The following is a 15,987-nucleotide window of genomic DNA, read 5'->3' on the forward strand; positions in this document are numbered from 1 at the left end:
TTACAGTTTCTAAAGACCCGATATCCATCCTCAATGAAGCGGCAGAAGTCCTCATTGAAGCCAGCAGAAGTCTTCATCCAAGCGGGCTGAAGTCTTCATCCAAGCCGACAGAAGTTTTCATACAGACGGCATCTTCTATATTCATCCATCCAATGCGGAGCGGCTCCATCTTCAAGACATCCTCTTCTTTCGACGTCTTCTTCAGAATGAAGGTTCCTTTAAATAACATCATGCAAGATGGCGTCCCTTAGATTCCGATTGGCTGATAGATTTCTATCAGCCAATCAGAATTAAGGTTGAAAAAATCCTATTGGCTGTGGCAATCAGCCAATAGGATTGAGCTTTCATCCTATTGGCTGATCCAATCAGCCAATAGGATTGAGCTTGCATACTATTGGCTATTCCAATCAGCCAGTAGAATGGATGAAGACTTCTGCCGGCTTTGCTGAGGACTTCTGCTGTTTCGTTGAGGTTGGATGTCGGGTCTTCAGAAACTGTAAGTGGATCTTCGGGGGTTAGTTTTAGGTTTTTTTAATGGTTTATTGGGTTTTAATTTTAGATTAGGGTTTGGGCAAGGAAAAAGAGCTAAATGTCCTTTTAAGGGCAATGCTCATCCAAATGCCCTTTTCAGGGCAATGGGGAGCTTAGGTTTTTTTAGATTACGTTTTTATTTGGGGGGTTGGTTGTGTGGGTGTCAGCCGTAAAGGATCAGCCCAGGATTCAACCCAACTGCTAGTGTGAAAAGTAAAACACACGCTAACACACTGAGAAATATCCAGGACGTGACCCACTCAGGAAACAAAATAAGTAGGATACAATGTATTCACAAAAGAAGTAGAATCTCTGTATAATTTCTTGAGGTCTGAATTGATACACAAGAGATTGCGAACTTTAAGTAGTAGAAAGGTAAAATGATAAATGTCCCTTTAAGCAGGTTTGCAACAAAGAAATGATAAATGACCCTTTAAACAGGTTTGTATCCAATAAATGATAAATGTCCCTTTAAGCAGGTTAACAACCAATAAATGATAAAGTCCCTTTAAGCAGGTTTACAGCAAACAAATGATAATGTCCCTTTAAGCAGGTTTGAAGCAAACAAAAGATAATGTTACTTTAAGCAGGTTTGCAGCAACAGAAATAAATGTCCTTTTAAGTAGGATTGCAGCAAACAAAAATAAATGTCCCTTTAAGCAGGATTGCAGCAAACAAATGATAATGTCCCTTTAATCAGGTTTTTCAGCAAACAAAATATAAATGTCCCTTTAAGCAGGTTTGTAGATAAAAAATGATAATGTCCTTATAAACAGGTTTTTGCAGCAAACAAAATATAAATGTCTCTTTAAGCAGGTTTGCAAGGGTTAAGGCAAAAGCAAGGTCAGGCAGGCAAGGGTCAGTATATCCAGGCGACAGTTTGAGGGACTAGGCAAAAGCAAGGTCAGACAGGCAAGGGTCAGTATAGTTTGAGGGACTAGGCAATAGCAAGGTCAGGCAGGCAAAGGTCAGCATTTCCAGGAGTCAGTTTGAGGGACAAAGCAGAAGCAAGGTCAGGCAGGCTAGGGTCCGAATATCCAGGAGACAGTTTCAGTGATACGCAGAATTCGTAGTCAGACAGGCAAGGGTCAAATTCAGATTCAGAAAATAGTACTCACATAGCACCGGAGTCAGCAACAACAAACGGGCCCTGAGTAGGATCTCCCGCCAAGTTTTAAAGGCAGAGAGAGGGCTGACGTCAGGGAGGAGTGTGCTGAGGAGCGCGTAACGTTGCTAGGCAATGTGACGTAAGAGACACAGGAGATCCGGGAGCTGCGGCAACACAGCGATGAGCGGATCGAGTGTGACAGCACCCCCCCTCAAGGACCCCTCCGGGGGACAGGTCCAGACCTAGCAGGATGAGTTTTGTGAAAGGATTTAATCAAGGCAGGAGCGTGTACCTGTTGGGCTGGTTCCCAAGTCCGCTCTGTGACAGGATAACCCTTCCAATGGATGAGATAGTACAATTTCTTGCCACGAAGTTTGGAATCCAGAATGTGACTAACTTCAAACTCAGGTTGTCCATGAATCAACAGAGGGGAAGGTTTGGATAGAGACTTAGAATATCTATTTTATACCATAGGTTTCAAAAGAGAAACATGAAAAACAGGATGAGCTTTGAGAGTTCTGGGGAGAGCAACTCGATAAGCAGTAGAACAAACTTGACCCAGTATTCGGAAAGGACCCACATATCGTGGTCCCAATTTAGTAGAAGGTTGTTTGAGACGAAGATGACGCGTAGAAATCCAAACCTTGTCCCCAGGACGATATTTGGGAGCCTTCTTCCGTTGGCGATCCGCAAAGAGCTTATATCGCTTAGAGGCTTTGGATAGAAGAAGACGTATCTTCCGCCAATGGCGAGTTAATCTCCGAGCAGAAAGATCAGAAGCAGGATTTTCAGTGGAAGAAGTATGCAGAGAAAATGTTCTGGGTTGAAATCCGTAAGCTGCATAAAAGGGAGAAGATTGAAGAGACTAATTGTATCGGGCATTATGAGCCAATTCTGCTAATGGAAGATATCGAGTCCAATTAGAATGATGATGGTCCACATAATGGGGGGTAGTTATCAAGCCGTCAACCTCAAATACGCTGGAATTCCGCAGCGTATTTGTTGCGAGGCTGATTCGCCTTAGTTATCAAGCCCTAGATACCGGCAAAAGTAGAATTTTGTGACGTAAGCTTCGATCCGCCGGACTCAGTCCGACACAGATCGATTCTTACGTCACTCCAGATGTTCCGCATACAAGTGCGGCACAATCTGACTACTTTTGCTAGTTATCAAAAAACTAGCAGGTACGCTCGGCACTTTTATGGCCCAGCGTACCCTGGAGGCGGCGGATCCCATAGGAATCAATGGGAGTCTGACCATAGCGAAAGTTCATGTTCGCTGCTGCCAGACATCCCATTGATTCCTATGGGAGATGTCTGCACCTAACACCCTAACATGTACCCCGAGTCTAAACACCCCTAATCTGTCCCCCCTACACCGCCGCAACTAAATAAAGTGTTTACCCCCTAAACCGCCGCTCCCGGGGGCCCACCGCAAGTTATAATAAACATGTTAACCCCTAAACCGCAGCTTCCTGACCCCGCCGCAACTATAATATATGTATTAACCCCTAAACCGCTGCTCCCGGACCCCGCTGCAACCTATATTAAATTTATTAACCCCTATCCTGCCCCCCCTACACCGTCGCCACCTATAATACATTTATTAACCCCTATCCTGCCCCCCACTACACCGCCGCCACTGTAATAAAATTATTAACCCCTAAACCTAAGTCTAACACTAACCCTAACACCCCCTAACTTAAATATTAATTAAATAAATCTAAATAATATTTCTATTATGAACTAAATTAATCCTATTTAAAACTAAATACTTACCTTTAAAATAAACCCTAATATAGCTACAATATAAATAATAATTATATTGTAGCTATGTTAGGATTTATTTTTATTTTACAGGCAAATTTCAATTTATTTTAACTAGGTACAATAGCTATTAAATAGTTATTAACTATTTAATAACTTACCTAGCTAAAATAAAGAGAAATTTACATGTAAAATAAAAACTAACCTAAGTTACAATTACACCTAACACTACACTATACTTTAATAAATTATTCCTATTTAAAACTAAATACCTGTAAAATAAACCCTGATAGCTATAATGTAATTAATAATTACATTGTAGCTATCTTAGGATTTATATTTATTTTACAGGTAACTTTGTATTTATTTTAGCTAGTTAGAATAGTTATTAAATAGTTATTAATTATTTAATAACTACCTAGCTAAAAGAAATACAAAATTACCTGTAAAATAAATCCTAACCTAAGTTACAATTAAACCTATCACTACACTATCATTAAATTAATAAAATAAATTAACTACAAATAACTACAATTAAATACAATTACATTAACTAAAGTACAAAAAATAAAAAAAGCTAAGTTACAAAAAATAAAAAAAATAAGTTACAAACATTTAAAAAATATTACAACAATTTTAAGCTACTTACACCTAATCTAAGCCCCCTAATAAAATAACAAAGCCCCCCAAAATAAAAAAAATGCCCTACCCTATTCTAAATTTAAAAAGTTCAAAGCTCTTTTACCTTACCAGCCCTTAAAAGGGCCTTTTGCCGGGCATGCCTCAAAGAAAACTGCTCTTTTGCCTGTAAAAGAAAAATACAACCCCCCCAACATTAAAACCCACCACCCACATACCCCTAATCTAACCCAAACCCCCCTTAAAAAAAACTAACACTACCCCCCTGAAGATCATCCTACCTTGAGTCGTCTTCACTCAGCCGAGCAGTGATGGAACCGAAGAGGAGATCCGGAGTGGCAGAAGTGATCCTCCAAGCAGCGCTGAAGAAGTCTTCCATCTGATGAAGTAATCCTCCAAGCGGCGCTGAAGAAGTCTTCGATCCGGGCGATGTCATCTTCCAAGCGGGGTCTTCAATCTTCTTCTTCAGATCCATCTTCATTCCGCCGATGCGGAACATCCTTCTTTCCCGACGGACTACCGACGAATGAAGGCTCCTTTAAGGGACGTCATCCAAGATGGCGTCCCTTCAATTCCGATTGGCTGATGAAGTGATCCTCTATCAGCCAATCGGAATTAAGGTAGTAAAAATCTGATTGGCTGATTGAATCAGCCAATCAGATTGAGCTCGCATTCTATTGGCTGATCGGAAAAGCCAATAGAATGCAAGCTCAATCTGATTGGCTGATTGGATAAACCAATCGGATTGAACTTCAATCTGATTGGCTGATTCAATCAGCCAATCAGATTTTTCCTACCTTAATTCCGATTGGCTGATAGAGGATCACTTCATCGGATGGAAGACTTCTTCAGCGCCGCTTGGAGGATCACTTCATCGGATGGAAGACTTCTTCAGCACCCCTTGGAGGATCACTTCTGCCGCTCCGGATCTCCTCTTCAGTTCCATCGCTGCTCGGCTGAGTGAAGACGACTCAAGGTAGGATAATCTTCAGGGGGGTAGTGTTAGTTTTTTTTAAGGGGGGTTTGGGTTAGATTAGGGGTATGTGGGTGGTGGGTTTTAATGTTGGGGGGGTTGTATTTTTCTTTTACAGGCAAAGGGCAGTTTTCTTTGGGGCATGCCCCGCAAAAGGCCCTTTTAAGGGCTGGTAAGGTAAAGGAGCTTTGAACTTTTTTAATTTAGAATAGGGTAGGGCATTTTTTTATTTTGGGGGGCTTTGTTATTTTTTTAGGGGGCTTAGATTAGGTGTAAGTAGCTTAAAATTGTTGTAATATTTTTTAAATGTTTGTAACTTATTTTTTTTATTTTTTGTAACTTAGCTTTTTTTTATTTTTTGTACTTTAGTTAGTTTATGTAATTGTATTTAATTGTAGTTATTTGTAGTTAATTTATTTAATTAATTTAATGATAGTGTAGTGTTAGGTTTAATTGTAACTTAGGTTAGGATTTATTTTACAGGTAATTTTGTATTTATTTTAGCTAGGTAGTTATTAAATAGTTAATAACTATTTAATAACTATTCTAACTAGCTAAAATAAATACAAAGTTACCTGTAAAATAAATATAAATCCTAAGATAGCTACAATGTAATTATTAATTATATTGTAGCTATCTTAGGGTTTATTTTACAGGTAAGTATTTAGTTTTAAATAGGAATAATTTATTAAAGTATAGTGTAGTGTTAGGTGTAATTGTAACTTAGGTTAGGATTTATTTTACAGGTAATTTTCTCTTTATTTTAGCTAGGTAACTATTAAATAGTTAATAACTATTTAATAGCTATTGTACCTAGTTAAAATAAATTGAAAGTTGCCTGTAAAATAAAAATAAATCCTAAGATAGCTACAATATAATTATTATTTATATTGTAGCTATATTAGGGTTTATTTTAAAGGTAAGTATTTAGTTTTAAATAGGATCAATTTATTTAATAAGAGAAATATTATTTAGATTTATTTAATTAATATTTAAGTTAGGGGGGTGTTAGGGTTAGACTTAGGTTTAGGGGTTAATAATTTTATTACAGTGGCGGTGGTGTAGTGAGGGGCAGGATAGGGGTTAATAAATGTATTATAGGTGGCGACGGTGTAGGGGGTGCAGATTAGGGGTTAATAAGTTTAATATAGGTTGCGGCGGGGTCCTGGAGCGGCGGTTTAGGGGTTAAACTATTTATTTAGTTGTGGCGAGGTGCGGGATCAGCAGGATAGGAGTTAATAACTTTATTATAGAGGGCGACAGTATAGGGGGGCAGGATAGGGGTTACTAGGTATAATGTAGGTTGCGGCGGTGTCCGGGAGCGGCGGTTTAGGGGTTAATACATTTATAAGAGTTGCGGCGGGGTCTAGGAGCGGCGGTTTAGGGGTTACTAACTTTATTTAGTTGCGGGGGGCTCCGGGGGCGCCGGTATGGGGGGTAGAACAGTGTAGTTTAGTGTGGGTGCTTAGTGACAGGCTAGCAAGAAAGCTGTCAAAAAGCCGAAGAGCAGCGAGATCGGATGAGTGATAACTCTCACAGTCCGCTGCTCATCGCCCCGTACTTGGTGCGTGGCTTTTTGACAGCTTTTTTGATAACTTAGGCTAATTTTTGCAGGTCCGCGGCGGCGATGTGAGGCGAGCTTAGGCGGGCATATTGGGCCGGCGAAGGAAGGAAAAGTAGACGCATTGATAACTACCCCCCAATGTCTAAGATAAATCTCCAGGCACTGGTTAACTCTTTCAGTTTCGCCATTGGACTGCGGATGATGTGAAATAGACAAAGAGACTGTAGTACCAAAATGTTTGCAGAGCAATTTCCAGAACCGATAAACAAAATGTACCCCTCTATCGGAGACGATATCCAGTGGGAACCCATATAATTTCACAATATGTAAAAGAAAAAGCTCAGAAAGTCTTTTGGGAGAGGGTAAATCAGGCAAAGAAATGAAATGAGCTGTTTTAGTGAACCTGTTGACAACCACCCAAATAGTGTTGTTTCCAGCTGAAAGAAGGAGGTCGGTAATAAAATCCATAGATAAATGGGTCCAAGGCTGGTGAGGAATGGGCAAAGGCTGAAGCAATCCAGAAGGGAGTTGTTGAGGAGTTTTATTGGTAGCACATTGTGTGCATACTGAAACATAGTCTGTAACATCTTGAGTGAGAGTTGGCCACCAGACATACTGTTTGAGATTCTGAACAGTGTTACTGATACCTGGATGTCCGGAGAGAGGACTATCATGAGCCCAATGGAGGATCTTGGAACGAAGACGTTCAGGAACAAATAGTAAACCATCAGGAGGTTTGCAGGACAAAGGAAGATCCTTTTGAGCAGTCTGTAATTCCTGTAAGCAAGAAGTTGATAACTGAGCAATGACTTTATGTGCTTGAAGGATGGTACCAGATTCAGGAGTAGAGGTAAGTTGAAATTGTCTGGAAATGGCATCTGCTTTTATATTCTTAGAACCAGGTATATAGGAAAGATTGTCATGAAAACGTGAGAAGAATAAAGACCAACGAGCCTGCCTGGAATTCAAACGTTTGGCAGTTTGGAGATAAAGAAGGTTTTTATGATCTGTGAGTATGGAAAACGGTAAAGCAGTACCCTCCAACCAATGCCTCCATTCGTCCAGAGACATCTTGATGGCAAGCAACTCTTTATTGCCTACATCGTAATTTAATTCAGAAGAGGTAAATTTCTTGGAGAAGAAACCTACAAGATGAATCTTTCCTGTGTCAGGTAATCGTTGGGAAAGAATAGCCCCAGCAGCAACAGAAGAGGCATCCACTTCTAGGATAAATTGAAAATCCGGATTTGGGTGGCGGAGTATAGGTGCAGAAGAAAAGGCTTCTTTGAGAGACTCAAAAGCCTTACTAGCCTCCGGAGGCCATTCTTTACAGTTTTGCCCCTTTCTAGTGAGAGAAGTAAGAGGTGTAGTGATAGTTGCAAATCCCTTGATAAATTTTCGGTAATAACTGGCGAAGCCCAGAAAACATTGTAGAGCTTTCAGAGAATCAGGTCTAGGCCAATCCAAAATGGCAGAAAGTTTAGTTGGATCCATTTCAAATCCAGATTCGGATATTACATAACCCAAGAAAGGTATGGATCTTTGATGAAATGAACATTTCTCCAATTTGGCAAACAAATGGTTATCTCTCAACCGTTGCAATACTTTCCTGATGTGATGCACATGTTCTTGATAGGTTTGAGAAAAAATTAGAATATCGTCAAGGTATATGATGACAAAAGTGTTCAAAAAATCCCAAAAAATCTCATTCACAAAGTGTTGAAAAACAGCAGGGGCATTACATAGCCCAAAAGGCATGACCAAATACTCATAATGCCCAAATCAAGTGTTAAAGGCTGTCTTCCATTCATCACCCTTGTGCATACGGACAGGATTGTACGCTCCACGAAGATCCAGTTTGGTAAATATTGTGGATCCTTGAAGATAGGTAAACAATTCAGGAATAAGAGGTAAAGGGTAACTGTTCTTGATTGTGATTTGATTCAAACCCCTGTAATCAATACAAGGTGGCAAACCTCCATCCTTTTTCCCCACAAAAAAAGAACCCAGCCCCTACAGGAGAAGAGGAGGGTCAAATAAATCCTCTAGACAAATTATCTTGAATATATTCCTCCAAAGCTACATTCTCAGGCCTTGAAAGCGGGTAAGTCTTGCCACTAGGTAAAGGTGCCCCAGGAATAAGATCAATGGGGCAATCAAAAGGACAGTGAGGAGAAAGACGTTCTGCTTCTTTCTTGGAAAACACATCAACAAAATCTTGATAAGGCGTGGGTAATGACCCAGAAGTATCGGTAGTGAGAGCAATAGTAAGCAGCACTTTAGTGGGTACTTGAAGACAACTGGTTTGACATGAAGATCCCCAAGAGGTGAGTTCACCTTGAGTCCAAGAGAAGATAGGGTTATGTAATTGGAGCCATGGAAGACCCAAAATTATGGGAAATTGAGGATTTGAGATGACGTCAAAACATATTGTCTCAGAATGAAGAACTCCTACAGTAAAGAGAATGGGTTTAGTAGCAAACTGGATGAGTCCGGAACCCAAAGGATATCGACTAACAGTAGAGACAGGAACTGAATAATCTTTTCTAAGTAAGGGTATAGTGTGAGTAGATACATATGTGGAGTCAATGAAGAGCTTGGGTATAAATCTTGTTTCCTCCAAATTGAAGAGTCACTGGAACAAAAAGTTTATTATTGAGGGAATGAAATCCAATTTGGCTTAACTCAGTCCCCCGGTCAGAAGTTAAGCCCTGGCTTTTACTGGCCTCGTGGGACAATCCTTTAATAAGTGTCCTTTAAGGCCACAGTACAAACATAGGCCAAGAGTGTCTTCTCAGGCGTTCAGTTTCAGTTTGTCTTATGGTGCCTACTTCCATTGGCTCAGCCTGGTCAGAAGGAGGAGAAGCGGGAGTTATTGGGTTAGAGAAACGAGGAGCCAGACGAAAAGAAGGTCGATTTGAAGATTTCTGACTTCTCTCTCTTTCTTGTTGGCGTTCGTGGTATCTGGAGTCAAGACAAGTACAAAGATTAATCAGAGCTTCTAGGGAGTCTGGAAGATCCCGGTACACCAATTCATCTTTGAGACGTTCAGAAAGTCCTTTACGAAAGGCTGCTCTAAGAGCTCCCTGATTCCAAGTAGTTTCTGATGCTAGAGTGCGGAACTCAATGGCATATTGAGACACAGATTGACCTCCCTGTCGTAGGTCTAAAAGGGAGGCTTCAGCAGCGGAGGATCTTCCAGGTTTGTCAAAGACATTTGAAAATACAGAGAGGAAAGAATCCACATCCAGGAATATTGGATCATTCTTTTTAAGCAAAGGTGATACCCAAGCTAAGGCTTTTCCTTTCATTAAGGATATAAGGAAGGTGATTCTAGAAGAGGGAGTAGCAAAAAGGACTGGGCTGTTACGGAAGTGAAGGCGGCATTGATTCAAAAAACCTCTACAGTCTTCAGGATTCCCATCATATTTATCCGGAAGGGGTATCCTAGGACTGAGTTGCCCTTGTGACTGGATAGTAGGATTCGTAGGAGGAGAGGTCTCCAAAGGAGTAGGATTGGGAGGTATAGGAGCAACCAAACTCTGTAGTAATGTAGTTATCTGATCCAATTTTGAGTCCAAGGATTGCAAGTGAGTAGCATGAGATCCTAGTAATTTTCCCTGGTGGGCCACGGCCATGGATAATTCAGTCGGTCCATTCTGGTCCATTTGTATTGTCAGCCGTAAAGGATCAGCCCAGGATTCAACCCAACTGCTAGCGTGAAAACTAAAACACACGCTAGCACACTGAGAAATATCCAGGACGTGGCCCACTCAGGAAACAAAATAAGTAGGATACAATGTATTCACAAAAGAAGTAGAATGTATAATTTCTTGAGGTCTGAATTGATACACAAGAGATTGCGAACTTTAAGTAGTAGAAAGGTAAAATTATAAATGTCCCTTTAAGCAGGTTTGCAACAAACAAATGATAAATGACCTTTTAAACAGGTTTGTATCCAATAAATGATAAATGTCCCTTTAAGCAGGTTAACAACCAATAAATGCTAAAGTCCCTTTAAGCAGGTTTGCAGCAAACAAATGATAATGTCCCTTTAAGCAGGTTTGAAGCAAACAAAAGGTCAGGCAGGCAAGGGTCAGTATATCCAGGCGAAAGTTTGAGGGACTAGGCAAAAGCAAGGTCAGACAGGCAAGGGTCAGCATTTCAAGGAGTCAGTTTGAGGGACAAAGCAGAAGCAAGGTCAGACAGGCTAGGGTCCGAATATACAGGAGAAAGTTTGAGTGATAAGCAGAATTCGTAGTCAGACAGGCAAGGGTCAAATTCAGATTCAGAAAATAGTATTCACATAGCACCGGAGTCAGCATCAACAAACGGGCCCAGAGTAGGATCTCCCGCCAAGATTTAAAGGCAGAGAGAGGGCTGATGTCAGGGAGGAGTGTGCTGAGGAGCGTGTCACGTTGCTAGGCAACGTGACGTAAGAGACACAGGAGATCCGGGAGCCACGGCGACATGGCGATGAGCGGACCAAGTGTGACAGTGTATTTTTTTTACAGGTAAAAGAGCTGATTTATTTGGGGCAATGCCCTGCAAAAGGCCCTTTTAAGGGCTATTGGCAGTTTATTGTAGGTTAGGGTTTTTTTTTTTTCATTTTGGGGGGGCTTTTTTATTTTCATAGGGCTCTTAGATTAAGGGAATTAGTTTAAATACTTGATAATTTATTTTTTATTTTGTGTAACTTAGTGTTTATATTTTTTTTTGTAACTTATTGTTTGTTATTTTTTGTAGCTTAGTTGCTAGTTTTTTGTAACTTTGTAATTTTTAATAGTAGATTTAAATTATTTGAGTAGGGTTAGGTTTTTAAATATATAATATATTTAATTTAATTTGTAGTTTAATGTAATTTTAAAATAACAGTTAGGGTAGATTAATTATTAGTTTAATATAGTTTAATGTAATCTTAGTATAACAGTTAGGGTAGGTTAATTATTAGTTTAATATACTTTAATTTAAATCTAAAGGTAAGTTTAAATTTATTATAAGATAGGGATTTTAATATAAAGTTAGCGGGTTGTTAAATTTAGGGGTTGTGGCGACCAGTATTATCCAACCCTGCGCCAGTCACTTATTTGGCACAGATAGGGTTATCAAACCCCTTCTACTCTCACTAATATGTCACAATCTAGCCACACCAGGCAAGCTCAGTGGATGCAAGGGTTAACAACACTCTCCAGTCTGTACTAGACGTAAAAGAAATGCCCAAAACTCCCCTTTTAATGCTACCCACACTAAACTAACTATAATATCTAGCTGCCACCACTTAAGATTATATGATATGGGAAATCTTAAGGAACCCCAGATTTACACATTAACTCTTAGAATACAATTTAGCTGAAAATAACCTAAAATATACAGTTCTAATATTCCAGTCTCTTTCAGTAACATGGTTCAATTATTAGACAAAGGCCAAAGCTTAATAAAGGAATTATTTATTATGCCAAAAATATTATGCACAATTTATTATTAATAAAAGTTGTTAGAAATAAAATTACTCACAAGCAAACAGGTTAAAATAAAATGAAGAAAATAACATACCTTATACTTTCCTAGTTTATAAATCTGCCCCAGGGAGATGGGCAAGAGAAGATGGTCACTCACACTGTAGCAGCCTCCCTTATAGAATGAACCATTTTACATGTTGAAACATCAAACTTTGTACATATTTTCCAGAGATCAAGTTGCTTGACTACACCCCCTTAGTTTTTATGACCTTCAATAAACTAAGTCTTTGCCTGAAATTATAGAACCTATTATAATTTCTGCTAGGTAAATCTATTTTCATATATACTGACCGGCAATCTCTTGATTGGGAGAATCAATCTGATACCAAGTATGACAGGGTTGTCATATTTCCCTTTATTTAATGTCCTAATCTGCTTTAAACACATATATACATTAGACCAATGTCCTTTTATTGACCTCATCAGGATATTGTGAAAAAGCACTGTGTTGTATCTCTGGAGCTGACAGGTTGACTGATTTTATGACTCAATGCATACACAATAACATTTGGTGGAAGGGGCTTTAGAAACTATTTATGAGGCTCCTGGCACTTCAAAGAAAACACAAACAGACAGTTCTTCTTGAAAAACAAATCTTTTTTAGCTCACAGGCTAAACAGAATTAACCCCTTAGCAGCTAAATCCTGAGGTATTCGTGACAGGGGTTAATAAATTAATTTAGTTTATGGCGATGTGGGGGGCTGGTGGTTTAGGGGTTAATAGGTTTAATAAGTGGTAGTGATGTGGGAGGCCAGAGGTTTAGGGGTTAATACAATTAGTTAGTTGCGGCGGGGTCTGGGAGCGGCGGAATAGGGGTTATTAAGTTTATTAGAGTTGTGGTGGGCTCCAGGAGTGGCGGGATAGGGGTGAATAAGTTTATTAGAGTTGTGGTGGGCTCTGGGATCGGCGGGATAGGGGTTAATACGTTTATTAGAATTGCGGTGGGCTCCAGGAGCAGCGGCATAGGAGTTAATAACTTTATTTAGTTGTGGCGGGGTCAGGGAGCGGCGGGATAGGGGTTAAACATTTTGTATAGTGGCTGTGTTTAGTGACAGTATATAAATAAAGCTGGAAAAAAGACGAATAGCAGGGAGATCGATGACTGTCAGTTAACAACAGTCCGCTGGTTTTCAATCCACCGCCCTGGAGGTGGCGGATGCCATAGGAATCAATGGAAGTCTGACAGCAGCGAAAGCTCATGTTCGCTGCTGCCCAATATCCCATTGATTCCTATGGGATTCCTATGGGAAATGTCTGCACCTAACACCCTAACATGTACCCCGAGTCTAAACACCCCTAATAATATTAAAGTTATTAACCCCTAAACCTAAGTCTAACCCTAACACCCCCCCTAACTTAAATATAATTTAAATACATCTAAATAAAATTACTATTATTAACTAAATTATTCCTATTTAAAACTAAATACTTACCTCTAAAATAAACCCTAAAATAGCTACAATATAACTAATAATTACATTGTAGCTAGCTTAGGGTTTATTTTTATTTTACAGGCAAGTTTGTATTTATTTTAACTAGGTAGAATAGTTATTAAATAGTTATTAAATATTTAATAACTACCTAGCTAAAATAAATACAAAAGTACCTGTAAAATAAATCCTAACCTAAGTTACAATTACACTTAACACTACACTACAATTAAATACATTAAATTAATTACCTACAATTACCTACAATTAAATAAAATTAACTAAAGTACAAAAAAATAAAATAAAAAATAAATTACAAGAATTTTAAACTAATTACACCTAATCTAAGCCCCCTAATAAAATAAAAAAGCCCCCCAAAATAATAAAATTCCCAACCCTATACTAAATTACAAATAGCCCTTAAAAGGGCTTTTTGCGGGGCATTGCCCCAAAGTAATCAGCTCTTTTACCTGTAAAAAAGAAATACAACCCCCCCAACATTAAAACCCACCACCCACACACCCAACCCTACTCTAAAACCTACCCAAACCCCCCTTAAAAAAACCTAACACTAACCCCCTGAAGATCACCCTACCTTGAGCCGTCTTCACCCAGCCGGGCCTACGTCCTCAACAAATCTGGGCGAAGTGGTCCTCCAGATGGGCAGAAGTCTTCATCCAATCCAGCCAGAAGAGGTCCTCCAGACGGGCAGAAGTCTTCATCCAGGCGGCATCTTCTATCTTCTTCCATTCGACAAGGAGTGGCTCCATCTTGAAGACATCCGACGCAGAGCATCCATCGATCCCGACGACTAACGACGAATGACGGTTCCTTTAAATGACGTCATCCAAGATGGTTTCCCTTGAATTCCGATTGGCTGATAGGATTCTATCAGCCAATCGGAATTAAGGTAGGAAAAATCTGATTGGCTGATGCAATCAGCCAATTGGATTGAAGTTCAATCCGATTGGCTTATCCAATAAGCCAATAGGATTGACCTCGCATTCTATTGGCTGTTCCGATCAGCCAATAGAATGCAAGGCCAATCCTATTGGCTGATTGGATCAGCCAATCGGATTTTTCCTACCTTAATTCTGATTGGCTGATAGAATCCTATCAGCCAATCGGAATTCAGGGGACACCATCTTGGATGACGCAATTTAAAGGAACCGCCATTCGACGTTAGTCGTCGGGATCGATGGATGCTCCGCGTCGGATGTCTTCAAGATGGAGCCGCTCCTCGTCGGATGGAAGAAGATAGAAGATGCCGCCTGGATGAAGGCTTCTGCCGGTCTGGAGGACCACTTCGTCCCGGATTCGTTGAGGACTGGTGAAGACAGCTCAAGGTAGGGTGATCTTCAGGGGGTTAGTGTTCGGTTTTTTTAAGAGGGGTTTGGGTGGGTTTTAGAGTAGGGTTGGGTGTGTGGGTTTGTGGGTTTTAATGTTGGGGGGGTTGTATTTCTTTTTTTTACAGGTAAAAGAGCTAATTACTTTAGGGCAATGCCCCGCAAAAAGCCCTTTTAAGGGCTATTTGTAATTTAGTATAGGGTAGGGAATTTTATTATTTTGGGGTGCTTTTTTATTTTATAAGGGGATTTAAATTAGGTGTAATTAGTTTAAAATTCTTGTAATTTATTTTTTATTTTCTGTCATTTAGTATTTGTTTTTTTGTACTTTAGTTAATTTTTATTTAATTGTAGGTAATTGTAGGTAATTAATTTAATTTATTTAATTGTAATGTAGTGTTAGGCGTAATTGTAACTTAGGTTAGGATTTATTTTACAGGTACTTTTGTATTTATTTTAGCTAGGTAGTTATTAAATAGTTAATAACTATTTAATAACTATTGTACCTAGTTAAAATAAATACAAACTTGCATGTAAAATAAAAATAAACCCTTAACTAGCTACAATGTAATTATTAGTTATATTGTAGCTATTTTAGGTTTAGGGGGAGCAGGATATGGGTTAATAAATGTAATGTAGGTGGCGGTGGGCTCCGGGAGCGGCGGTTTAGGGGTTAAACATTTTATTTAGTTGCGACAGGCTCCAGGAGTGGCAGGATAGGGGTTAATAACTTTATGTAGGTGTGGAGGGTCCGGGAGCGGCGGTTTAGGGGTTAATAACTTTATTTAGTTGTGGGGGGCTCCGGGAGTGGCAGGATAGGGGTTAATAACTTTATGTAGGTGGTGGCTTTATAGGGGGTGGCAGATTAGAGGTTAATATGTATAATGTAGGTGGCGGTGGGCTCCGGGAGCGGCGGTTTAGGGGTTGATAACTTTATTTAGTTGCGGGGGGGCTCTGGGAGTGGCGGTATAGGGGGTAAAACAGTATAGTATAGTGTGGGTGCTTAGTGACAGGGTATCAATAAAGCTGGGAAAAAGCCAAAGAGCAGCGAGATCGATGACTGATAAGTAACACAGTCCATTGCTCATCGCCCCGTAGTTGGTGCTCGGCT

Source organism: Bombina bombina, chromosome 6 (genome assembly GCF_027579735.1).
Source record: "Bombina bombina isolate aBomBom1 chromosome 6, aBomBom1.pri, whole genome shotgun sequence".
Lineage (NCBI taxonomy): Eukaryota > Metazoa > Chordata > Amphibia > Anura > Bombinatoridae > Bombina > Bombina bombina.